The sequence below is a fragment of the Rhipicephalus sanguineus genome, chromosome 8, assembly GCF_013339695.2.
Source record: "Rhipicephalus sanguineus isolate Rsan-2018 chromosome 8, BIME_Rsan_1.4, whole genome shotgun sequence".
NCBI lineage: Eukaryota > Metazoa > Arthropoda > Arachnida > Ixodida > Ixodidae > Rhipicephalus > Rhipicephalus sanguineus.
This window is the reverse complement of record NC_051183.1, coordinates 73,938,579-73,965,623: the sequence shown is the minus strand read 5'-3', so window position 1 is coordinate 73,965,623 and position 27,045 is coordinate 73,938,579.

Below are 27,045 nucleotides of genomic sequence, written 5' to 3'. Positions count from 1 at the left end.
GCCAGTCGCGCCTCAACATGTCGGAAAATCGAAACACCTAAACTGCTGCGCTCAGAATCTACATTAGGCAGTATCGTACTCGTCCGTCAATTTTCTTGAGTGCTGTCTCTTGCGCAATTTTCTTTCCACTGAATATTTAATCAGAGACAGCCGAACAAGGCGTCTGGCACTTTGGTGTGGCCACAGGACACAGGTGACCTCGCTACGGGAGGTGGCGTCCCCGTGTAATTGGGGCAAGGTTCAAGCAAACAGTGTATATGCCCAACCTCACATCCCCCCCCACGTGTGCGCCACGGGCAACACTGCTTCGCAGTGGCTAAGAGGGCAAGAAAGGAAAACCAGGTGTTAGCGCTTGGAAATTGCACTGCAGTGTAGGGTATGGTTTTGGTCCGGGACCACAACGTCACACACAGTAGGTCCTTCACTGTGAGGTCCGGCGGCCGAAACAGCTACATTAAAGATGTGCGGACAGATGGCGTCCTTTGTACGTAGCCAAATTCAAGGATGTTGACGCATCTGACCGCAGTGGTCCTCTCAAGGACGGGCATTTGGGGAGCTGTTTCCCGCCACGCATTCGAGCACATGCTAATTAGGTGTGCCATCGCACAAGAAGATATACCACTTCGGTGGAAGGGCGAAATGACCCCACGGAAAGGGGTACGAGAGTAGGCTTTCCCAGTGACCACCCATCGGTTTTCACTAAGACCCATCGGTTTTCACTAAGAGGTACAAGAGTATACCGACCAGGCGCTCACTTATTGACGGGTACTCCTCTGGAGAGGTTGCTCCATAAGGTTCTGTAAAACCCCTGGGCGCACCTTCACCCAGTACAGTAGTAGCGAAATAGCGGTACATCCACCGCTACGGTGGGAGGCAGATAACTGCGGCTGACGGGTACCTACCGGTAAAATAGGTACAGGCTCGCTTCCGGTCTCGTACTCGGCAGAACGAGGTCCCCTGGGAGGGCATCCACTCTGTAGTAAATTGGCGTATGGGACAACCAGACCTAAAGATAAAGTCGTCCTCGTTTTTTTTTGTTTGGTTCAACCCGGACTGTTGAGCGAACAGTGTCATCGTAGTCAAGTGTTATAAAGTTGACTTTTCAGCCTAAAGGTTTTTATTACCAACCACATTTCAAGTCAAACAGGTATCCATTGTTCACAAAATGTATTTCTTTAATATCTTTTTAAAAACACCTTACGTTGAGAAAACTACTTTGAAAGCAAACCACAAGTAAACGGGCATCTATACACCACCTAACCCCTAGCCCTAGCATGGACAGCACGAACATTGCTAGGTGCCACTTCATGGCCTGGAGAGACAGTTGATTCCCTCTGAGGCAACCCAGGACACATAACGAGGGATGACCGGTCCACACTATCAGGCAGAAAAAGCGCCAACAGCTTTTTGCTGCTTTCAGTGTGCGAAGCAGGAGCACATTTCTTGCAGTGGCCGAGCCGCAGTCTAGCGCATTTGCGACCGATGCTCAGCATGCCGCATTTCTGCTCTGCGCAATATCTGGGGCCGACCAGGATGGTATCAGTCTACGATGAGTCTCAATGGAGAATATTACTGAGCGAAGCTTTAAGTATAAGGTGCTTTGTCTGCTTTGGGACTGCTCTCAGATGACACCATCATCACTCATCTGAGCCGTGCTCTCTGTTGCATGCCTTCGCCAGACTATTCAAACCACTATATTTAACGTGAGAGCTGTACTCCCGTTCCAACGGCTATGGTGGCAGAGCACCGAGGGGGACGAGCCTCTTATACCTGACCTCGAGGACTTGTAGAAGAATTGGGCATTGGAAATGACGGTCCTGTCCTGCCCTTCGCATTGACACCGGTCCTCATGCATATGAGGAGTTGCAGTATTTGTACGACAACAACTAGCCGACAGGAGTCTTACCGTTCACCTCCTCATTAGCAGGTCTCGCCTTGTAATACTGAAAACGATTACGATTTTTCAACCTCGTTTACAGCTTCTTGCGTGTGTTTTAGCAGCGATATTGTAACATTAGATACAGAAAATTACCGAGGTCTCACCACGTATCACTTCCTTTCGGGCTAATTCAATGATAGTGTTGCATTGGATCTTTGGTAACTCTAACCGGTAAGGGACCTTCGTAAGGAACCGTGTCCTGGAGATTCAGACTTTGTCCCAAGGCTAAACTTGGTGGCACTGCGTGAGCACAGGCAACTTGGCGGACCTCATGACGGACGGAGTACAGCGAAGGTTTAAACGTGAGAGAAAATTGTGGACTGCACCTCTTTGGTGGGCCGGACAAGCAGGCACCTGGTCTTTGAGTTTTTGCGCTGCACTGACGTTGCATTACCCGAACAGCGAACGTGCGTCCGTGTGCTCAACCACAGTTTAATCACAAGCCACTCATCCGCTGATGACACTAGTGGACCTCGAAAATAGAGCTGCGTCTGCATAGTGCTCAGAGTAACTACCTATATTTCGAGGTATGTTTGCAACGCCTCCCGCACATATTCATCCTTGTGCGAGCCGCGGACGTGACTGGAAATACCTAGCGGAGCGGTACTTGCAAGTTGGCTGAGAAAACCGCTTTTCCAGCCGAGGTGACTGCCTGTCGCACTGGCTATCTTTTTTCATCAGCTTCCAGTGTTCTGACTCCACAACTCGATGTTGACCAGGATGGGTTGCTGAGAGTTGGAGGCCGCCTATATTAACTCGATGGGCCAGAGGAACCTAAAGATCAACCATGTTACCAAGTGACCACGTTTTTTTTCGCAGCTTCGCATACCTGCGACACATGTCCGCCTTCTACATGCCGGAGCTAAAGTTACGCTTGCCGACCCCTGATCAAGATTTCGGATTTGAAAGGCAAAAACCGTTGAGGTAGTGTTTCAGTCGTGTCCCGTCGGCAATTGCGTCCAGCGCCGGTCCCTACTTCACCATTACGAAAAGACCGCATAAAAATGGCATCACAGTTCGACGTAGTAGGAGTAGACTTTTGCGGCCCACTTTATTGTCGCTGTAGGCAACATTTGACGAAGTTTTATATTGCCGTTTTCTTCTGTGCGGTGATAGTGGAAGTGCACCTAGAAACAACCTCGGACATAAGAGCACAAATAGTCAATCTTGCCTATCGTTCTTTTACATCCGGCGTGGCTATACAGCTAGAGTCCATTTTGAGAACATAAGTACATTCCGCAACTGCGATTGCTGCCCAGAGAGACCGTGCCGGTCAATGAAAGCGCCCATTAAATCAAGCAGAAATTAATCGACGGACGAGCTTCGCACTGGGGTGTTTCTAGGAGCGCGTAATAATAATATTATCTGGAGTTTAACGTCTCAAAACCACCATATAATTATAAGAGACTCCGTAGCAGAGGGCTCCGGAAGTTTCAAACACCTGGGGTTGTTTAACGTGCACCTAAATCTAAGTACACAGGCCTCAAACATTTTCGCCTCCATCGAAAATGCAGCCGGTGCGGCTATTATTCGATCCCGTGACCTTCCGGTCAGCAGTCGAGTACCACAACCACTAGACCTCCGTGGCGGGTCTCTAAGAGCGTGTCATCCGGACAATTAAGGATGCGCTGAAGCGTTGCCTTCGAAACGGTAGCCTGACTTCCGAATAACTCACCACTGCCTTTGTTCACGTGCAAGCGATTGTTAACTGCCGCCTTATGATGCAGCTGTGGGAAGACACCGAGGATCCAGAAGTGCTGACGCCACCACACTTAGCCGGTAAGCGCGTCGTGGGAAACCAGCAACGATCACCGGCTCTTTGCCTCGCTCCACTGTGCGTGACTTAGGAGGGCGAGTGACGTACAGGGACGAGCTTGTGCGTCGATTGTGAAACGGTGGAAGAAAGCTTATTCAGCATGCAATGAATTTAGCCCCTGTTGTCATCGGCCTTCAGTTAACTTGAGTTAGAACCCGGCGCCGTTATCGGGGCACTTAAAGCAAGACATCCGGGAACTCAAGAAAGACAATCAGGGCATCGTTGTGATAATGGAAAGAGACATCCGGGTAATAAGCTCTAAAGTTTTAAAAAAGTGCGATCTTTGGCAGGGAATCATTTGTGCAGTAGCGCATCACATACGCTAGGTATGGTCCAAACATATTACTACAAAAATATTGATTCAGAGTTGTTTTGTTCCTTCACACTACAAACTAAGCTGTAACTTCTTGTAGGCTGAAATTTTATGTCATTTACAATAGCGATCTTCCAAAGGCCAATGGGGAACCATAAGTTGGCTCTTTCATACACCAGACCGTAGCCTCTGCTCTTTGGAACAACTGCGGTGGGTGAATAAACGGCACGCTTAGAGGTAATCTCGCAGGCAGTGATTTTGCGGCACTGCTTTTCACCTTGTTCGAGAGGTGGCGCCACACTGTGTGCGGTGCACCAGCCTGGCGTCACGTAGTGGCCGCATCAAAGCATAAGCTAGGTAAAGCGCAAGATTTACCTCACACAGCGGCCGGGAACAATAGTGTCAATATGGACGAGTGCACAGTGTAGTGTGGCGTTTTCGGTTGGGTGTGCTCTTGTGAACAGGGAGAAGATTGTGGCTAGTCTAATTCGTAATGAATCTGTTTTGCTGGTAGACATTTCATGCTTTCACCTACTCTCGATTCCGGCAGAGTCAGTCATTTTTGCTCTTGCTGCGTTCCGCTCATCACTGTGAACCGTCGTCTTCGTCACGACTGCATGTCGGCGAATTGGTGACTGGCAAGGTCGAAGACGTACCGGCGCTGCAGTGGAAACTCCGCCTTCACATGGTGCCTACAGAACTGGCGCGCCTCTCAACGGTTGTACCCTTTAGAGGCAAACAATCACACGGTGCCCCCGGGAAGATGTTGAGTTTGCCACAGGAAAGCGTTGGCAGGAAGCGCCATGCAACGCACAGGACAACGAGTTGGACAAGGATGATACGCGGTGGTGGTCCGATGAATGACTTGGCATTCCTTAAGAAGTGATTCGACTGCGTCCGACAAAAAGACGCGTGCTCGGTTGATGAGCTCCTCACGCGGTGCACCATGGCATTGAATGATGTCATGCAGTATGGAAGAACCGATGTCACTTGCCGATGCAGATAACAATGGTGAAGTTTCTGCGTAGCGCGTATAGTGATCGATGGCGACGGTTACCTAGCGTTTTCCAGCTGTTGTGATTGGAAGAGGTCTATAGAGATCAATACCAACACGGTGGAAGGGCCTGACAGAACAAGGTAAAGGCTGCAATATAGCTGGATAACGGGAAGTTGGATTACTCTGGCGCTGGCAATCAATACAGGAATGGACGTAGCGGCGAATGGAGTGATACATTCCACGCCAGTAGTAGCGGTAGTACAGGCGGGCGTAAGTTTTTAACACTGCACCATGCGCGTTATGTGGGTCGGCGTGAAAGGAGGTGCATATGTCCAAGCGGAGATATCTAGGAATAACCAGGTGCTATCGGTGTCCTTCGGAGAGATAATTTCGTTGGCATAGCAAACCTTTTTGGATAACGAAGTGCTGTATTTGACGGCGCGTACCCCAGGGAGGCCGACGCGACAAGTTCAGAAGGGAAGCAACCCAGGGATCTTTCCTTTGCTCCACAAGCATGTCACTAACACAAAGTGCAGACACGGTGTGGGCAGGTGAAGACAGCGACTCGTCACTAGATCGTAGGGCCGAGCGGAACAGAGCATCTGCGTCGGAATGCCTTCGTCCAGATGGGTAAATGACATAAATGCCATACTCCTGGAGTGTGAGTGCCCAACGGGCGAGAAGGCCGGAGGGTTCTTTTAAAGAGGAAAGCCAACATAATGTATTGTGGTCTGTAACCACGCTATATGCGTACCCGTAAGAATAGGGTCGAAGCATGCATATGGTCCATATAATGGCTAGACACTCTTTTTCTCTAAAGGAATAGTGGGCTACCTCCTTTGGGAGCGCACGACTGGCGTAGGAGACAGACAACGTACTCTTCAAATCGAGGTTTACGCTGGGGGAGCACAGCATCGAGACCGACACCGCTAGTATCCGTGTTGATTTTGTCGGGGCAAGTGCATCAAAATGTCGTAGGATCGGAGGCGATGTAAGGCAGCGGAGTGTGGCGAATGTATCATCACATGCCGATGACCATTCCGAAAGGTCGCGGTTGCAGCGGGGAAGTTCAGTGAAGGACGATATGATGGAGGGAAAGTTTCGAATAAAACAACAAAAATATGAACATAGGCCGAGGAAGCTGCGATGTTCTTTCATCATCTTCCGGATAGCGAACTCAGTAACGGCACGTAGTTCTTACAGATCCAGACGAACTTCATGGATCGAGAAAGTGCTTGGGCGAATGATCACTGAGAGGATCACACGGAGCAATCAATGCCTTCAATATGAAGTGAAGTGGAGTGATCAATAACGACATAAGCACACAAGGGATCAACGTCATCGGCAAGGCCTAGCCACTCATCAATCAGTAATTTGAAACGCAAGGGAAACGGATTAGAGACATAAATTGCACTTGACCTATAGCGAGTGGTGAAAACAGCGAAAGGAGTCAGGAAGCACTTGCAGCGGACAACGGTTTCGGAAGATGTAAAAAGTACAGTTTAGCCAGCATGACGTCATAGGAAAGCGGTAGTAGTGCGAATGGTAAAGGGGGTATCGGTGTGCCGGCCGAAACAAGAACGTTAGCAGGTGAAGGTGGCAAATCGACTGCAGCGAAGTCACATAACGGCGAGATCTCGACTTCGGCACGGGCATAGTGGATGACAGCATGGTGAGTGTAGAGAAAGTTCCAGCCCAGCATAATGTTGGGGCAACACTTCGGCAGCAATACAAACTCAACGGCATGAATAACGCCTGCAATAATAACGCGCGCCGTGCACGCAGAGAAAGATCGAATTTGTGGCTCACTCGCAGTGCCCAAAACGAAGTTGTGAAGAGGCGTCGTTACTTTCTTGACTCGACGGCAATGTTTCTCTTTCATTAAAGACACTGCGGTGCCAGTGTCGACCAGTGCTAAAACAGGTACACCTTCAACGGAGACAGCAACGTCATTAGATGGCGAAAATCCAGGTCTTGTAGAGCTAGAAAGTTGCGCAGTTCTTGCCTCCGGAACTGAGGCTTCTAGTTTTCCGCAGGGAGAGGGCGAGGGCGTCGTAGTTTAGGAAAAACGGAACGGCGCCGTGGCGAAGGCGACTGGTCTCCGTTGATGTTTTGGTGTCTTGAAAATGTGTCCATCGCGGCAGGCGGGCCAGATGAAGCAGTCTGAGGCCTCGGTGGGAAATCATAGGTTTTTGGCCGCACGTCGCCACATAAGATAAACTCATGCCGTCGGCATAACCTTGCTACGTGACCTGAAGAACTACAGGCAAAGCATATGGGGCGCTTGTCTTGTGTGCGCCATGGGTTTTGAAGGCGTGGTGTTGGTCGGGAGAATGGACGGGCAGCCTGATGCACACATTCAGGCGGTGTGGCAAAGGTGCGCGCGGGGACGTAGGATTTCGCGACAGGCAAACGTCGGGGTGCCCTCAGTGCTTCGGCATAGGTTAGCGGAGCAGCCACAGGTGGTACATGGGCTGCGGGTAGCACCTGCGACACTTGCTCCTGAACGACACGCTGTATCGATGGCGGCGATGGCGGCAAGAGTAGACGGGGCACCTTCAAAGGCATAAGGCACAAGAGAGAGCTAGCACGCGACCTCTTGGCGTACAACGGCTTGATCTGAAGAATCAAGGAAGAATGGTCTTCCGCATTGCCAGCCGATGTTCAAGCGGATAACGTTGCACATGACGCACTGGCGTGATGAGCAGAGTCATGCTGCTTCCAGACCTCGCGAAAGCTTTGATAGTTGAATTACGTCCACTACCGTCTGCGGGTTCTATGCTACGAACATCTGAAATGCGTCCTCAGTGACACCTTTCAAGATGTGTTTGATCGTCTCGCCTTCCGTCATGGCCGGGTTTACACGGCGGGAAAGGTCGACCTCATGTTCGATGTAGCTGGTGTAATTTTCACCATTTTGCTGAACTCAAGCACTCTAGCAATGTTTGGCACGTCGCTTGCGAAGCGCTGTACAGCCGAACAAATCAGAGAATGCCATTCTGAAGGCTGACCAGGTGGGAAAGTCCCTCTCGTGATTACTGTCGACGTCGGTTAGATAACATTGGACGACGGTAAGCTTGTGCGTATCTTCTGATTTATTGTGCTTGCTCACCCGGTCGCATTCGCCAAACCAGACTTAGATGTCCTTGTCACTTGTTGCAGTGAAGGAAGGCGGGTCGCGTGGCCGAATGGGGATGGCACAGAAAAGAACCGGAGTAGTTGAATATGAGGCGGCAACCTGCTGGTCTTCGTCCGTCGATATAGAGGAGCAGAACGCAACGTACGGCTTCGAAGTTCCGTGATTATGCAGTACTCCGCACATCCAACAGTTAAAAGAAGGCGCTTCGGAGCAGCACTCGCGTACACAACAAAATAACAGTAGCGACAAGCTACATGGTAACCGCGAAATCAGCCTAATCGCCGAGCAAACCAAACGTCGTCTTCTTTCCGCCTCAGTGGTAGCCTCTGCCTTTCCGAGTAGCACTCATTTTTTTCACTATAATAAAATTAAAAGTGGGATAAATTTGCATAACACAACGGTATCTAGCATGCATTCGAGTACAAGTGGTCTATAGCTCCCCCCCCTCCCCCATGAGCCTGTAAGCCGATGATTGACGGCCGGCGCGTCTTTTTTTCCCCTAAATCAGCGCTTGTTGGCTGCACTCGAACGCTTTCACTCGCACATACGACACGCCATGTTATCAGTTTGGATGGTATACATTTATATCAATTTGGATGGTATCAATTTGCATAGTTGCTGTCGGTGCCACCACGGTGGCGCTGTGCGCAGAACCTTCTTCGCAGTCTTGTCGGAGGTTGTTTGATTGCACCTTGTCGCAAGCAGGTGCGGTTGATTACGCACCCAGTTGCATCAAATGAGCGTGTGCAACTGGTATGGTGATATACTTCCTAAAATATTCGTCCGTATGATCCTTTTCGCAGGCTGTGGTGAATCTGAGCCGGAAGGAAGGGTGCACAACGGCGAGCCAGCAGCCAGGGAGAACGTGCCGTGGATTGTAAGAGGGATATGTGGTGTTTAATATTACTGGTTTTGCCGTAGCTGGTGTCAAATGCGCACGGATTCACTGAACTACCAAATAAAGACAATGCTAAGCGGTACGACGATACTGATGAGTTTTGTTCTATATAATGGCGCTAGTCATTTCTGTGCGACAAACACAAAAGTTTAGGGTAACAAGGTGTCTGCTGGCTGCAGCATGCTTTACCAGCAATTTTTTTTTCAGTGCGCGGAATGGTTCTGGACAGAAGAAATAAATCAAAGCACTTCTGTGCTCTCTTCAAGTAATAGTTCTTCCCCGCTTTGCTGTTTTATTGTGTTTTGTTGTTTCCTTTAATGGTTTCCATCTTGTAACTTTGCGCTGTCAGTAAAGATGCTCTCACAAAGGGCTGTCCGCCCAGTTGCGCATACATTTATATGGAATGACGTTAGAAGTCGGTGTTTCTAATTTGGGTTTAGAAATGACAGGAGTGCCGGGGAAGATGGTAGCTCAAAGAGATGAAAAGTTCGTGAGCTCGAGCTATCGCTGGAGCCGACATTTTGATAAGCAGACTTGTTTCCTTGAAGGCTGCAACTTTTGACTCACCCACTTTGGCTGATCGGCCCTTCCTTCTCCCCCAACCTCACACCTGTTTTCGCAGTTGCCCTCTCCTCTTTCTTTGTTTGGATTGGAGGAGAGGGTTCGAAGCATATACATACACGAGCTTGGAAAGCAGATGCAGCCTTGAATAAGGCAAGTCCGCTTGTCCAAACGTCGGCTTCAGCGACTTCCCGTGGTCACAAATTTTTCAAATAAACTGTGTTTTGTATTAGTATGTTTGAGCTATTTATGTTCATTCAGGAGCACCAATGATTTGTTTGATGTCGGTTAATGAGCCATTTTATCGAGGGCATAGCCACAGTGAGGCCAAGCAGGGTAGACGCTGACAAAACAGACAGTTCTTACGCATAAAAAAACTCACGCGTCTGGGTCGGTCATTTAAGCAAAATTGCTGCTGCAGCATATAATTGGCTGCTTAAAAATAGAACAGTCATCATCACCATCATCATCATCAGCCCGACCATGCCCACTGCAGGGGTCCTGTGCTTGCTGCTGCCACGTTATACCTGTAAACTTCTTAATTTCATCTGCCCACCTAACTGTCTGCTCCCCCCTCGCACGTTTGCCTTCTCTTGGAATCCAGTCAGTTACACTTGATGACCAGCGGTTATTTTGGCTCAAGGCGCAGCATCTAAGCGCTGAAGAGAAAACTGGGCACAGGCAAAAACCAGATGTACATACTAAGAGACAAGGAATGCAAGGCCGCTAACAAAATAGAAAGGATATTTAAAGTAGCTGACAAGTTTACAGAGATCTGTATAGCAACCAGGACAACCAGGACGATAATGTAAGAAGTAACAGTACCACAAATGAAGGCGACATCCCACCAGTAAGTACATGAGAAATCAAAAAGCCTCAGAGGGAATGCATAGAGGCAAAGCCGTTGGTGATGATCCTGTAACATCAGATCTGTTGAAAGACGGTGGACAGATTATGTGAAAAAGTCTGGCCGCCCTGTATACGAAATGTCTCTAACGGTGAGGGTACCAGAATCCTAGAAAAATGCTGATATCTTCTTCCACAAGAAAGGGGGCATCAATGACATGCAAAGGATGGTTGATCCCTCCGTCTTAGGAATCGGAATAACACGAAAGTAAAGCCTGCCCTTACAGAAGTAACTGAATTGATATAAGAGTTTGCACAATGTATATTGATGTCTGGCAGCTAATTGCACCGTTTAACGTGTATGCACCCACTTTGATGTGGTGGTTCACCTCCATCCCGACGACTAACGCCCATGTTAAATGATTAAACAAATCCTTGTGGAGTTGTAGTAGTTAACGGTGAAAGCGTAATCAGAGAACGAGGTGTGACAGCCAGAAGAGCGTCGCATATTGTACGCAGAACTTGGTCGCCATCCCACGGCATGCTAAAATGTGATTGAACACCACGGCAGGACTAGAGGGAAACGCAAAGCGCGTCGTGCCGCCCCGGTAGCGCGGCCGCGATTTTTCTCGGGGCGAGCGCGTCAGCGGGGAATGCGGTGTGGGGGTGAAAAACTTTATTTTGGAGAAGGCCAAAAAGGTAATAAAATATTTTGAAAAATTAAAAAGCAGCGTTGTGGGCGGTTTTCAGGCTGCCGGTTGAAACACCAAGGTGTGGCAGGCGCGCGTCGCAGAGCTATTTTTTGTTTGGATTAGCGTGACGTGATACTATGAGCGAGGCCGACGCTTTTACGACGCTTGGTCTAAGATCGCCACCTCGCGGTGTGTTAAGGCATTGACAAAATTGAACTTCTATAGAAAACGCTTCAAATGGGACGGATGTGTAACGCGTTGCAGGTGCTAATCGCAGAGGCCACAGTAATGGTGAATTACTTTCCTTTACCACTCTCGGAGGGCAGCACCACCCCGCCGACCGGGAGATTGGTAAATATAAAAGGCGCGTTTGTAAAGCCTTAGAGTCCGTCACTGTGGCGCAGTGGACAGCGCGCCCGGCATCTGTTGTTGCGGACCGAGCGGTCGTGGGTTCGATGCGCGGTGAGGGAACTTTTTTTTTACTTTGCCATCTGATCGTGTAAATTTTTCCGACGTCATTTCCGCGACGGAAATACGTCACTGAAGTCTTGGTGGACCCCGGCATAAAACACTTTCGTGTTAAAATTACAGGAGGATCAGCTTACTGTGCGTTGTCTACAAGTTGTTTATAAGAGACTGGCTAATTGAATTAAGAAAACGTTAGGCCTAAATCAACCAAAAGACCAAGCATGATTTCGTACAGGCTACTCGACAACACACCACTTTCACGCTATCAGTCACGTGACAGGGAAATGCGCGAAATATAACGAGCCCCTATATCTAGCCTTCACAGATTACCAGAGGGCATTTGATTCGGTCGAGATATCAGCAGTAATGCAGACTGAGGAATGAGGGCGTCAATTAAACATACGTAAACATACTAGAAAAAATCTACAGCTGCTCTACAGCCAACCGAAATCCGTCATAATGAAAGCGACAAAAAGGGTGTAAGGCAGGGGGATAGGACCTCCCCGATTCTATTCCCCGCGTGCTTACAGGAGGTATTCAGGGCCCTAGATTGGAAATATTTATGAATACGAGTTACCGGAGAGCACCTTAGTAACCTGCGATTTGTTGATGACATTGAATTAGTGAGTAACTCAGGGGACAAATCGCAACTCACGATTACTGGATTGGACAAGGAAAGCAGAACGATACGTCTGAAGAACGATACGTCTGAAGTGGATACGAACTAAAGGAATACACACGGACACACAGACGGAAGCGCTGTGCCTTCGGACTCTGTGTGCGTGTGTCTTCCTTCAGTCCGTGGCCACTATCGCGACCCTTCCAAGTATGAATTTCCAACTCGCCCAAGAAACACCAGTCTGAAAATTATTGTGCAGAAAACTACAGTAATGTGCAACAGTCTCGGAAAAAAGACAGCGCTTCGCGATAGGTAGCGAGGCACTGGAATTTATAAAAGAAAACTTCTACTTAGGACAGGTAGAACCATCAGCCAGAAGTAACTACAAGAAAAAGGGTGGCATGGAGCGCATTCAGCAGCCAATCTCAAATCATGAGTGGTAGTTTACCACTATCACTAAAGAGGAAGGTATATAACAGCTGCATCTTACCGGTATTTACGTACGGAGCAAAAACCTGGAGGCTTAAAAACAGGCTTCAACTTTAACTGAGGACCACACAGCGAGCAGTGGAAAGGAAAATGATAGCTGAAACTTTAAAGGAGAAGCAGAGAGCCTTGTGTGCCAAGGAGCAGACGGGTGTTAAGGAGGTCTTAGCAGGTGTTAAGGAGTTCAAGAAAAAATGGACATGGACGAGGCATGTAGCGCATAGGCAAGATAACCACTGGTCATTAAAAGGGAACAGAGACTGCGGTAATTTGACCGGCTTTAGTCGCGCCGTGATCATCAAGAAGCCTTGTAAGGAGTAAGGCCGTGAAGCACGAGGGGTTCAATACTGCAGTTCACTTAAAAAAATTCTGAGCTGATACCTCCGCAGCTACCCGCGGTATCTTTGGTTCAGATGTGGTACGTTACACGACACTGCTAGGAAGTTGGAGCAGGGAATGCTTATACAGATTTTTCTTGTTTACATGATATCGATAGCGTCATGTGCGTCGCTGAAACTATCGTGGCCCTCGTACAAGCGCCCTTGAACTGCCAGAAGTGATCTTCTCAATCGCGATTTATACTAAAGAACACATGTTCATCCTGTTCTACAGGTGCAAGTTTTAGGCTACGGTGATTCGGGGGTTTCAGGTGCCTGTGGGGGAAGCATCATCACAAGCAACGTCATTTTGACCGCTGCACATTGTTTGCTGAATGAGTAAGTCCTTTAAGCACTTATGTAATCAGCACTTCTCATTTTTCTTACGGACGAAGGTTCCGGGCCAGTAAATTCTTGAAAATGCGATCTTTTATCATTGAACAACAGTGGAGTGTCTATGCAATTGCGGACACAATAAAGAAAACTGCAGCCAACTCGACTGCATGAAAACCGTCGAAACAGTGAAGCGGATGGTCCCCTTCAACCGGCTATTTCCTTTTTATGTCTTTCTTGCTAGTATTTCTATGTATTTTGATGCTTTGCAAGTATTTTCTATGTGTTTGTGTGTTCTATCATTTCTCCTGATAATGACACTGTACGTTAAGCTATAGGGCGAAGATGTACTTAGAATAACAGAGAGCTGAGCTAGTTGGTAAGTATTCATTCTAAAAAGACAGGGCGTGCAAACACGGACACAAGAAAGAAGTCAGGACACCACAAACGCCCTGTCTTTTTAGAATGAAGATGTACTCATTCACAGCAGCGCTGGCGGTGTAAGGTAGCGTTCAAGCGCGGAAGATTGGGCCAGTTGGTGATTCATGATCGAAGTATACTGAGCGGTGGACAACACGGACAACAGGAAGACGGGGACAAGCGCAGACTCAACTGAAGGTTTATTTTTTCACATGGTACATATATAGGAATGAAACAGAAGAAAGATGAAAGAAAAGTTAGCTGTTAACAAATAGAAAAACAGAATTTGTACAATCGATCCACGAGACAGAAAGTAGACTCATTGCCATGCGCGCCATTTGCCAAGAACTTCTTTCATTATTTCGTTTCTACATATGTAGCATTGGAAAAAAAATAACCTTCAGTTGTTAGTCTGCGCTTGTCCCCGTCTTCTTGTTGTCCGTGTTGTCCAGCGAGCAGTATACTTCGATCGTTAACCCACCCCCTCGCCCAAAACGCGTATAACTGTAACGGCTGTGCTGGAATGCAAGCAACGTTGCAAGAGCTGCTGCTGTACATGACATGCCCGCGTTGCACCAACAGAAAGTGAAGTGTCGAGTAAGACCAGCTTTATTATTAAAACAAAACCAGATGTATTGTGGGAGATAAAGCCAAGTGTTGTGCTCTCCTCACTTAACACTTTAACACATGTCGTTCTCTTTCAGGGGCACTTTTCGTGAAATTATATTTGTGGGGTTGAACTCAACGGGGTTTTTCGACGTGCCTGCAGTGAAGGCGGAAATGATGATAGTGCACCCAAAATTCTTGAAAAATGCAGATTATGTATATGACGTGGCACTGCTAAAGGTAAGTCTTTGGATCTGAAGTGCGCGTTTTTGTGGTAGTGGAAGCGCGTTTGTCGTGTAGAGTGTACGAAATAATGGCCACGGAGATCTTGTTACCATTTACTAAAACTGTTTATTTGAACAAGAGAAAATGGAAAGGCAGTTAACAAGTCTAGAAAAACTGGTATGCTATCCTACACTGGGGAAAGGGATGGGGGGATTTTGAAGTGAGAGATAGAGAGAAAAGACAGAGAGAGTGAGTACGGACGCCCATTGTAACACACCTCGAAGTCACATTGTCGCATTGGCCTATAACTGCAGGGGCGAGTATAAGGTCATCAAGCATTTCAGCACCACCTTCGTCGCCTTCACCCGCGATGACCTCTCATGACAACATTCCAAATGGTTTCGACAGTCATCGGTCTGTGATGAATGCGAGCTAAAACGTCCGTGAGTGATTTTCTCTGCACAATGTAGTGAGGGCAGTCCCAGAAGATGTGCTGTAATGTCTACTCGCAACTACAATTGTCCCACAAAGGGCTGTCAGTCATTTTGATGCGAAAGCAGAGCGACTTTGTGAAAGCAACTCTTAGCCATAACTGGCAAAGTGCAGAGTGGCATCTTTCCGGCGGAGTCCAGCAGGTGTCTGAAGACGTAAAATGTTCGGTTGGTGCTGTTTGTTCAGTTTACTTGCGGTATGTCAAGTGGAGAGACTGATTTCCTGTGCGGGCACTCGATGTTCGCTAGCAGCACCAGTCCTCGATAGATGTATTCTCTCGAGCGTTTCTCCTTGAAGAGCTGATCGAGCACAATTGTCGGAGTGTTCATTGCGTATCACACCGCAGTGACTTGGCATCCACTGAACTCTCAGCCACAGATTGCGACCGGCTGAAACAGCACCGCTGATAAAAATGTGCGTTGCTTGCACTAGTGGTGCAAGGCTGGAACTATATGCGGAGTTAGTGTTCGGACTGCCGTGGAAGGAACAGCCCCCTCCAATAAGTCTCTCAAAAAGAAGGAATAAGTAATCTGGCAAAAACTGCAGACGGGTACCTTCCAAAAATCGTTAATCCTAAGCAAACAACATCCTGACGTGCACACTTCCAAGTGCAAAACTATGAAAGCATAGCGACCCTAGATCCCATGCTCTGGGCTTGCCCTCAATGACAATAAATGTCATGGAAATCCTGGCTCCTCACTCGGGAAGAAGAAGCCCGAAAACCAGTCATCCGTCATGGCCAGGCCACCACCGGAAACCAACTGATTCTGGCCGACGAGTGGCGGGGGGGGGGGGGTAGACTGTGGAAAGGGGCGCTGCGTCTCAACCCGATCATCCATACTCTCTGACGACTGCAAATAAAGTTCTCTCTCGTACTGTCTCTCCCAAGCCCATGTGCCTGCCCTGCTTAAATGACATGGGTTTGTCGCGAAAATATTATGTGACTAGTGGTTCGTGCGCGTCACGTTACGTGATTTTAGCAGGACCATGTTGAGTGACTAGCGTTACGTGATTTCACATGACATGACTAACCTTACGTTATTTTGGCGGGAACATGTTACGTGGCTAGTGTCGCGTGCGAGTTACTGCGTCCAACCACGGACAAATCAGCGCACTTTTTTTGGGAGCGAAACAGAAGCTGAAGAGAAATAAGAGAACGAAGCCACCGCGTGCCGCTTTGAGATCATTATTGTTAGCGACAAATAGGTATCCTTCGAGCTCAAAGATCGCCACTGTTAAAATGGAGAGGCATACCGTATTTACTTGCGTAATGAACCCACTCGCATAATGAACCCATCCCGCACTTTGGTCCTCGAAAAAAAAAAGTTTTTTTTAGTGTGCGTATCTGTTGATTTTATTTCGGTGTGATTGCCAGTGACGCTGACTGGTCGAAACAACGTTAAATCACGCCATTATATCTCAAAACAATGACGAAATAAGAGTCGCAACATATTTTAACAACCATGCTAAACAGTTGCCAGCAGCGCAAGCACGAACGACGCGAGTCGATATCTAAAAGTCGCGCCTTATTGCGGCGGAGCACCATCTGTCGAATACAGAAGAAACCTCCTTGCTTAATGCATGGCCTCCGAGATCGCGTGCTGCCAGGTTTCTCGAGAGGCTGGAGAGAAACTTGTCGGCGCGCAATCTTGGAGGCCATGCTTATAGCGCTGTCGCTGCTTCTGTGTTTGGTTTCTCGATCGTGGTGAACTTCGTTGGACACCTGCGGCGTGGGATGCGATGGTGCGGTACGCTAGCTACACGGCCGGTTTTAAACTCAAGGTGTTCGAACATGCGCTGGAGCATAGAGATCGTGCGGCTGGACGATACTTCAGCATCGATCCGGTGCGCGTACGTAACTGGAGAAACAAGAAGAAGAGCTTTGGGCTACAAAAAGAGATCGTCGCGCATTTCGCGAGCCAAATAAAGGAAAGTTCCCTCTTGTCGAGAGACAAGTTCTCAGATATGTGAAGAGGCTCCGTAGTGAGGGATGTGCAGTGTCCCACAAAATTACTTAAACCCAAGCGCCGGCCATGGTCAGAAATCAAGGCATTCCTGCCACTGAATTCAAGGCCAACAGCAGTTGGGCATCAAGCTTTTTAGCACCGTCATGCGAAATTTCAGCTCTTATAACTGCCGCAATTGTTTTCTCCCGCGTAATGAAGCCTCCCTCCAAACTGGCGCCAAATTAAAAAAAAAGGTGGGTTCATTACACGAGTAAATACGGTATATGGCCGTCTTAGCGACGGCCATATTTGTCAGCGTTTACCGATGCATAGTAGGGGTGTGCGAGCGGCGAATTTTAGAAAAGAATGGAATACGAATGGATTAGCGATGACACCGAATTGAATACGAATGTGAATCGAACACCATTCAAATAGTTTTCGAATAGTAAGACAACTATTTTCAAAACAGCCCAAGAATAGCAACGGAACCATTTGCGAAACAGGCATAGAATGGTAATACAACCATTTGCAAAACAGCACAATAATTCCACAGAATTTTACATGAAACAAATACTCGCAAGCTTTATCAAAGGCAGATAACGATTACTTTTTAACTATAAAAATACCATAAATGCTAAAGTAGTGATGCGTAAAAGTGTTAAAAGAGCTCTCGGGCTTCCAATCCGAACTAGTAGGGAGAGGATGTCAGCATTAAGAATTCACAACACGTTAGACTGAAGCTATAGACGCTCAGCGCACGGCGCAGATCTCTCGCCTTTCGGTCGCCTGGACGGGTCAGCAAATTTTCGCACGTGCCGGTATTTCTTGTGGAGATAGGTTTAGCACAAAGCTTACCCTACGAGGCGACCGTGAAGGGACGCGACGTTCTCCACTGCCGCAGCGAACAAAGACGCTACGGCCGGGTTCGTCGACTCCGGCACGGCGCAGAAAAGGCACTCGAGGCAGGATGTCAACAAACAACACGGGTTTATTAACCCAAGATGCAGCACAGTACGACAGTCACGGGCTTGCAGGCCGTAAGGGGAACTCCGCAAGACCGACCGAGTACGCTTGCCAGCGGCGCTACGACTATCACACAAAGGGCAGCAGTCGAGCACACGAACGAGAAGCCGCCTGCTAGAGCAGCGCGTCAACTTCTCGTGCTAGCCCGGGAGCATCTGCTGCCACCAGGGTTGCCGTTGGGTAGATTTGAAAAGGAGCCAGAATTCAAGCTAAAAGTAGCCAAAGTAGCCAGGTCTTTTAATCTTATCGCCAAACTTGTAGCCAAATGGCAGAAAAGCGGTATTATGAAAAGAGGTTTTATCATTCAACAATATATAATACCATTTTGTGTCAGCGATAAAATAGCATACGAGCACAGTTATTTTCTCCTTCATGTTTGGTCTTCAAGCTGTAAGCAAGTTGCAAATAAATGAACATATTATAAGTTCCGTGCACCTGTATACATTTTATATAGAATAGATGTAGTAAGTGCCAGAGAGACAGTAAGATTGGAACATTCCAGCCAACCAGTCAGTAGGAATACTAATGGTAGAAGAAGGTTGTGCTTGAAGTCTGCGACTTCAAGCACGACCAGCTTCAAGTAGCGATATCCGCTTGAAGATGACCGGTCCAGCTTCATTTTGTAGCGGATCTCTGTGTCTGTCAAGTTCACCCGAAAACGCGCGCCGTGCATCAGCACTACAAAACTGGCTCGTAGCGTCAGCATCGATGGCGAGCAGCGCGAACAGCGTGCTAGGCACATGCGCGCAACTTCGTCAGTTTGATCTTAGCCAAAAGGCGTACCTAAATTTCATCTTTAATTTATTTGTAAGTTATATTTCCAATTTCTTAATTTTTATTTAAATTCATAAAACCACCGAATTCATGGCCTATCCCCCATAGTGGGTGTGAGACACTGACTGGGCGAACAAGAACTTCATCATTCCGTCTCGGCAGGCGCACCGCGCGTTGCGTTCAGGTGCCTCGATGAGCACCAGACTCATGGCGGGGCTAGGACACGCGCTTACACTGGCTGACGCGTCAGAAAAGCTTGGAAACAAAGGGTAGTCGTCAGGCTTGCTTGGTATTTTATCATGCAGATAATGAGAAAAATGGCAACTGAATGCGCTAAAATAGAGGTTCAAAGTAGCCAGAAAGTAGCCATGGCGCCAACCTGAAATTTTTGTCGCCAGATTGGGTCGTAATGTAGCCAATTTGGCGCAAAGTAGCCACCAACGGCAACCCTGGCTGCCACGAGCGAATCGTCGGGCGCATCTTAGCTTGTAGGAGAGGAGGATGTTACCAGCGGCCCAATGGGAAATGGCGCTGCGTTGTGACGTAGGCCCGCGCAGCGCGCCAGCGTAGCGTGCCCGGACATGCCAGCGCGGGACGGAGCCGACGCTTGGCTCAGCCCAGACAAAGAGGCGCCCTGGCCGCCATCTTGGCGATTGCCGGTGCCTATGTGCGCCCGGGCTACGCGGCCGGCACGCGCGCGGCAGCTGGGGAACGAGGCGCCTGGTAGGGGGACGCTCTCGATCCCCACATTCTACAACACTGCAGGAAGAGCGGATGATCTCTCTTGACTGTGCAGTTAGAAAGGTAATATGGGTAATCCTATTACTAGGAGTATGCACCCTGAATTTAATATCGCAAAGAGAAGGGCTAGAGCCAAGAAATTTTAGGAGCAGGTACAAAGCCGGTATCATCCACCTTCACGATCGTTGCGCGTGCGTACAGGAATCGTTATGTCGCCGTTGCGGTCTCTGAGCGAGGGACATAATGTCGGCATGCTCTGTCGAGGCAATCTCCCCGGCAATAGCTGAACAAGAGGTAGGACCATCACTCCACGCGAGATCACTTGGTTCCCGGTCCATATGGGCTCCACGATCGATGGCATTCCAAATTCCAACGAATGGGCCCATGTCTGAGCGCGACGACTTGCCTTCCGCGCCAGGCCTCATGGCCCTGGCTCGTTGGACCGCTCCGCCCCACCCGGGGCCGATCCTCAGGGTGCGGTGGCTGATAGAGGTTCTAGATACATTAAACAAAATCACTTCCCATTATCGTTTGGGTCGTAGGGTCTTTCCTCCACACGTCTTACCAGAGGAAAAGGAATCACGCTCATGCTCCTACAGACACTCCTGCCCAGATAACGTTACGATTTATACGGATATATCTTCTGACTGCCCGGACTGTGGGTGTATATGTACAATTGAGCACGTGATGTGAGACTGCGCTACACACTCATGGAACTGAAGGCGCAAATAAACCCAAGACAAGGCTTTTATTCCGCCGTCGAAAGTACGGATTGCCACCGTCAGCTGCGGGCAATTCAAGGGGCCCACGATGCCCCGGGCACGTACTCCCTGCTTGTTCCAACGTGGGAGCAGCACGCAGGGGTTCGTGGTCAAACCAGGCACTCCTCCCTCGGTGTTGAATAAAGTTTTCTTTACCTACCTATCGTACTCAGCAGCAACTAGAGCCTTAGAAATATTTTACCTGCAGGTTGGAATATAGCTGCAACTACAGTATTCAATACGGCCCTTTCTCAACAGCTTTTAAATCAAAGTGATATAGAATTATTAAACAATATTCATGCGTCCACATTATTGTGAATGCAATGAAGAAAGTAAGTTGATTACTCGGTCGCTTCGGCGTCACTGAGGTTTTCAGCAAAAACGCCGTCATCCTGTGATCAATATAGGGTCGAGAGTCCGGTAAAACCATGATCTGCATGTGTGCTGATAATCTGATGATTTAAACAAGCAACGTTGCCTTTCTCTCTTCTAGTATTTCGTTCCTTTGAGGCTTTTTCATCGGTGCTTGCTATTCAAAAAAATATTCGATCATTATTCGGTATTGCTAACATACACTGTTTGATTGAGTACGGAATCGAATTGAACAGTACGTGATTCGTTATTTGAAAATTTCTAATATTCGCGCACCCTAAAACATAGCCACGGAATAAGTTTTCACTGTAGCCTACGCAAGCAATCCTGCTGGCACACCAGTTAACGTGGAATGAAGTCATAGGCGCGTGCAAGGGGGAAGCAGGGGGAACGGTGCTAAGAGAGCGGGGTGGCAATGTCCACCCCAATCACTGACTTAGTAGGGAGGGGGAGCGCGGCGATGAACCATCGCCCCCCTTAATGAGGAACCGTGCGCACGCCTATGAATGAAGTTACGAAGAAATGAAAGAAATCCCTGATGAACCCATACGAGGACTGCTGGCTTATGTGAACGCAATTAGCCCAAAAACAGGATGCCAGACGAATTAGCAGCACCGTAGCAATGCTTGTATGAACAGTTCACTACTTGCGTTTGTCACTGCTCACTTTGCCTAATCTTGATGCGCCGGCGCGAGAAGCGCTACTACTTTCATGTGGTTCCAGAGATTTGATCGGCGGGGTAGCACTAAGACGTCGTATTATTGCAGAGCACTACGCGATGCACGTATGTACGTGTTCCGCACGTCACCTGGACTTCTGCGGTTCTGAGGGTATAACACTGACGTAATCTGCTCTGATTTTAAATGCGAAGCATTTCTTAGCGAACTTCTGCGACTTTGAGCGTATCTATCTATCTATCTATCTATCTATCTATCTATCTATCTATCTATCTATCTATCTATCTATCTATCTATCTATCTATCTATCTATCTATCTATCTATCTATCTATCTATCTATCTATCTATCTATCCGCCTACGACTTTGTGCTCACCTGGCCGTTTCGTTAATAGCATGTACACCAAAATTGGTATGGCATAACATGACCTTATGACGAAGATATATGACAGGTCATAACATGACAATCATGATATCCATGTCATGAACGACATGATTTACATGCCACTGTTTTGACGCTCTTGCGGCCGTTTCGTTAGTTCGATATATACCGAAATTGGTATGACGTGACAAGAGTGTATGACGAACATAAGTGACAGGTCCTAACGTGCAAATCATGACACGCATGTCATGTACAGCATGACTTAGGTGCCACGCTCATGGTGCGCTGGCGGCCGTTTTGCTAGCTTGATATACAATAAATTGGCATCACGTGACACGACTGTGTGACGAACATAAATGACAGGAGTTAACGTGAAAATCATGACACGCATGTCATGTACAGCACGACTTACGGGCCACGCTCATGGTGCACTGGCGGCCGCTTCGCTAGCTTGATATACACGAAAATTGGTATCGCCTGACGTGATTGTCTGACGAACACAAATAACAGGTGGTAACATGAAAATCATGACACGCATGCCATGTACAGCATGACTTACGTGCCACGCTCATGGTGCACTGGCGGCGGTTTCGCTAGCTTGATATACACCAAAACTGGTATAGCGGGTCGTGACTATGTGACGAACGCAAATAACAGATGGTAACATAACAATCATTACACACATGTCATGTACAGCATGACTTACGTGCCACGCTCATGGGGCGCTGGTGGCCGTTTCGCTAGCTTTATATACATCAAAAATGGTACCTCGCGACGTGACTGTGTGACGAACATAAATAACAGAAGTTAATATAAAAATCATGACACGCATGTCATGTACAGCATGTCTTACGTGCCACGCTCATGGTGCGCTGGTGGCCGTTTCGCTAGCTTATATACATCAAAATTGGTTTTGCGCAATGTGACTGTGTCACCAACATAAATAACAGATGGTAACACGAAAATCGTGAAATGCGCGTCATGTAGGATATGACTTAGACGCCACGCTCATGGTGCACTCGCGGCCATTTCGTTAATTGGATATATACCTAAATTGGTACGGCATGGCAGGAGTACGTGACGAACATAAAAAGCAGGTCACGCATGGTATATATGTAGCACAATAGATGTTTCATTAGCGTGGCATATACCAGATTTTACACGCTTGCATGTATGAGAATCTCGCGATATATAGCGAACTAGATGTCACGACATGAATGACTTCATTAGCCTCAATTACAAACAAGACAATGTATGCAGCTCTATGCTGGCTGCTTCGCATTACATCGATTCCCACACTGCGTGGGATCTGCGGATTTTTTAAACACGAAAGTGTTTTATGCTGGGTCCACTAAGACTTCAGTGACGTATTTCCGTCACGGAAATGACGTCGAAAAAATATAAAAATCAGATAGCAAAGAAAAAATACCGTCAACGGGCATCGAACCCACGACCGCTCGGTCCACAACAACAGATGCCAGGCACGCTATCCACTGCGCCACGGTCACTTTTTTTCTTTAATGCATGGTAATAATGCAATCAAATCTCGCCATCTATTACAACATAATTCATCGCTTTAGAATTACACTCACACGCACATATGCAGAAAACACACATTATTTCACATAGTCCAAGGAATCTTCAAAAGTCTGGTAAACAGACACAAACGTCCAGAAGGCCAAGCCACGCCGGCACCGGGTCAAAAGTCTCAGCGACACTACGCACGTTAGCTGCTTCTTCTCGAAAGACGGACCGCGTCGTCACAGACTCTAGAGACTTTACAAACGCGCCTTTTATATCTACCACTCTCCCAGTTGGTGGTATGGCATTGCCCTCTAGGTGTGGTAAAGTAAAGCAATTCTTCATTACTGTGGCCTCAGCAATTAGCATCTGCAACGCCTGACACGTCCCTCCCATTCGGAGCGTTTACAATAGAAGTTTAATTTTGTCACTGCCTTAACACTCCGCGAGGTGGCAACCTTAGCCAAGCGTCGTTAGGGAGCCGACATGAACGCCGGTTTTTAGGGTGGAGACATCTTAATAAGTGCCTTCAAGAAACTCAGCCAAAACCAGCGGGAAATGGGGCACGCTGTTGCCAGCTTCCACCAAATTCAGCATAGTTTTCTGTGCGCCGCGATATTGGGGCCAGCCGCCGCTCCCTCCAGCTACGCGAAGCACTCTTGCTCTCCGCAAGGGTTGTCATGAATGGATTTACTCGTGATGTGCACGGTTAGCAGTGACTTCCTGTGTATTCAAAGGCCCTTTTTCAGGTGAAAGCCTTATTAAGGCGAAAGCCTTAGATGCATCCAACGCGAAATGTAACCGTCGTTGGCGTCGATCGTCGGCGTCAACACGAGCGATACATCAATTAGAGGTACCATGGTATGACACCAAAGTATGACGGCATCATGAGAATCACGATGACGCAGTGTTGTATGCGTTACCGAAAGAAAATAACTAAATACGTTACTCGTTACGCTAAAGTAAAAGCAACGCGTTACCACCCTACGTTGCCCATAAAAAACTTAACGCGTTACCGTTACCGTTACCAAAAAAACAACGGACGTTACTTCTGCCGTTACTCCATGATCAGAAATCTTAACCTTCGCAGCGGGAACATACAATAGCAACTTTATAACGCTCATATTTATATATTACGTCAAATTTCTAGCCATGACAACATTTTTACTCCAAGTACTGGTTTAATTTTAACGAGAATAATTTGCACAAATGCGTTGTACCTTGGCAGTGCTGCCTAAAGTTGCCTGTACAGTTACATGTGACGGCTTCTGACTCTGTGGCACATGGGGAAGCCATTTTTTCGCTGTGGGACAATAAAATTAAAGTGATCGATTTCATTGTCAACGTTATCCGCAAAGAAAAAGTCACTGAACAAATTTGCAGTAATTATGACGGCGTGCTTTTACTTACAAAATAAATGCGCAATTTTTTTAGCAGTAAATAAGTGCTTAAATGGCATAAATCTAGGGAAAAGTATTTGCGCGCATGGACATTTTTTTGTATAATTTAACTTGTATAATTACCGCAAATATGGCGTCTGTGTACGCATGAACGTGTTCAGCTTTAGCCTCGCTCACAGGAATTCAATTACCAGAAACGTAGTCGCAGTTGTAGGCAGCAAGAAGCAAAACCTAATTGGCAGCGTCTCGTGCGCCGCGCGGTGCAGGAGCCGATCCCACACAGAACTGGCTCCTGCACCGCACGGAAGTGACGTCACCTCGTTAAAGTAAACCTAAAACAACTCAAATGGACAGATTACTACTTTATAATGTGTTAAACCTACAAAAATATTAAACAAAGCGTGTTTGAAGACCTATTTAATGTACATTTGTTAATTAATGACATATCGCAACCACCTTAAATTCAGGGGGTGCTGCCAAAAGTAACAGCAGGCAAACATAGCTGCCGCGAGAGAATTGATCTGCGGCAGAGTTTGATGATCTGTGGATTGTTGCGTTGCTGTTGGAAGTACTGCATTTTCTAATTTGCGATGTAAAAACGTGGTGTTGTCGACGTTGAAAGTGTCCTTGCAACCGAGTACCTCATTTTGCTTGTCGCGAAGGGTAAGGTTGAAGGTGAAATAAATATTGTTGCACAGTTCGTGTGAACGTCCAGACGCACAAGAAATCCCAGTGTGGTTGCGAAGTGTTTTTACTAAGCCTGTGATCTCCGATGGCCAATGCTCCTGCACTGCAGGTTTTTCGCAAAGTGCGAACGCGTAGCGGCCGTTCATCCGTTGCTAGGTAAATCATGCTGTGCTGTCACCGGCCGTGTATTCAGCAAGGCAGACAACTGTGCGGCACTGTTTTGTAGGTAGGTGGGCTAACGCAGTCGGCTGTTGCCATTGGGCATCGTTTATCAAGTGCTGATCGCCTAGAGTACAGTGTAGCCTAGAGCATCTCGGCGACACTTCAGTATTTTGAAGCGAGTTAGTCTGCCGATTACTTCGTGAGGCAGTGACGGTACCAACGGTACACTGAGCGACATAAGATTTCATGTTGCATATTCGGCATGGCTACAAGAGGCGAAGAGGAACAGTGACTGCTAGCTGCTAAAAAAATGATGGCAGGAAACTTGTCCATGACTATTTGTTATGGTTATCATCTACCAGTCATGTCTTGTACTCGGGACACACACGCAATGTGATAGCGCCAGCCGGGGCAATATTCTAGCGCTAAAGTGACGCCGGTCGAAAGCACAGATTCGCCCAGCGATATTCAAAGCATGCTGAAGTTCGACTGTGCCGAAAGCCACGCTTTACGCAGTTCACGTTTCTTTTCATCGCGATATAGTACGTCACTACGAGCCGTTCGCGAAATCTAGGCGCCCAGTGACTCACTTCCGAGACCACGTCCTGTCATCCGAGCCTTGATAAGCCGTGCAAATCAACATTCCTGACGCGTATGCCGGAGAAACCGATGCAGCCGGCTGCATCTGATCATCAAACATCCAATATCAAAGGGCCTGTAGACAGGACCACCAGCAGCGCAGCAGCAGCAAGTCCGGCTAGACGGGAGGCCGATGGGGAGGCATACTCGCTTGCCGACTCGGCGAATTCACGGCACATTCAAACGTCGCGCCTAACCGGAAAACGCATGACGTCACTTCCGTGTGGTGCAGGAGTTTCTGTGTGGGAGCGGCTCGTGCACCGCGCGCGCAGCAGCCTCTGCCAAACTAATTTTGAATACTGAATTTATGAAGAGTGCTAGAGTATTGCAGAGACAGCTTCCTAATGTAACTGCTAAGTACTGAATGTAAGCAACAGCTGCATTTTTAAGCTGTCATCGTGCAGCTTGACTCGCTTCTGAGCGAATACGTCAATACCTATGCTAAATTGGAGCTCGACGGATGCGCTATATGGTACTTGTGTAATCACTGTCAGGAAGAGCAGATGGCGATGATGTCGAGAAGGCATTTCCGAAGAAGTGATGCTCCGTTTTGTTGGAGCTCACACCTAGCCTTGATGTCCATAAGCCTAGGAAATCTCGTGAGCTCACTTTTAACGGTTACGAGGGCTGCATTTCGTTTCACTTCATCGATAATCAACGACAACTTGAAACTCAATAGCCAATCAACGAATACTGAAACTGGATAGCAAGGTAGGCGAAACTATAGCAGATCC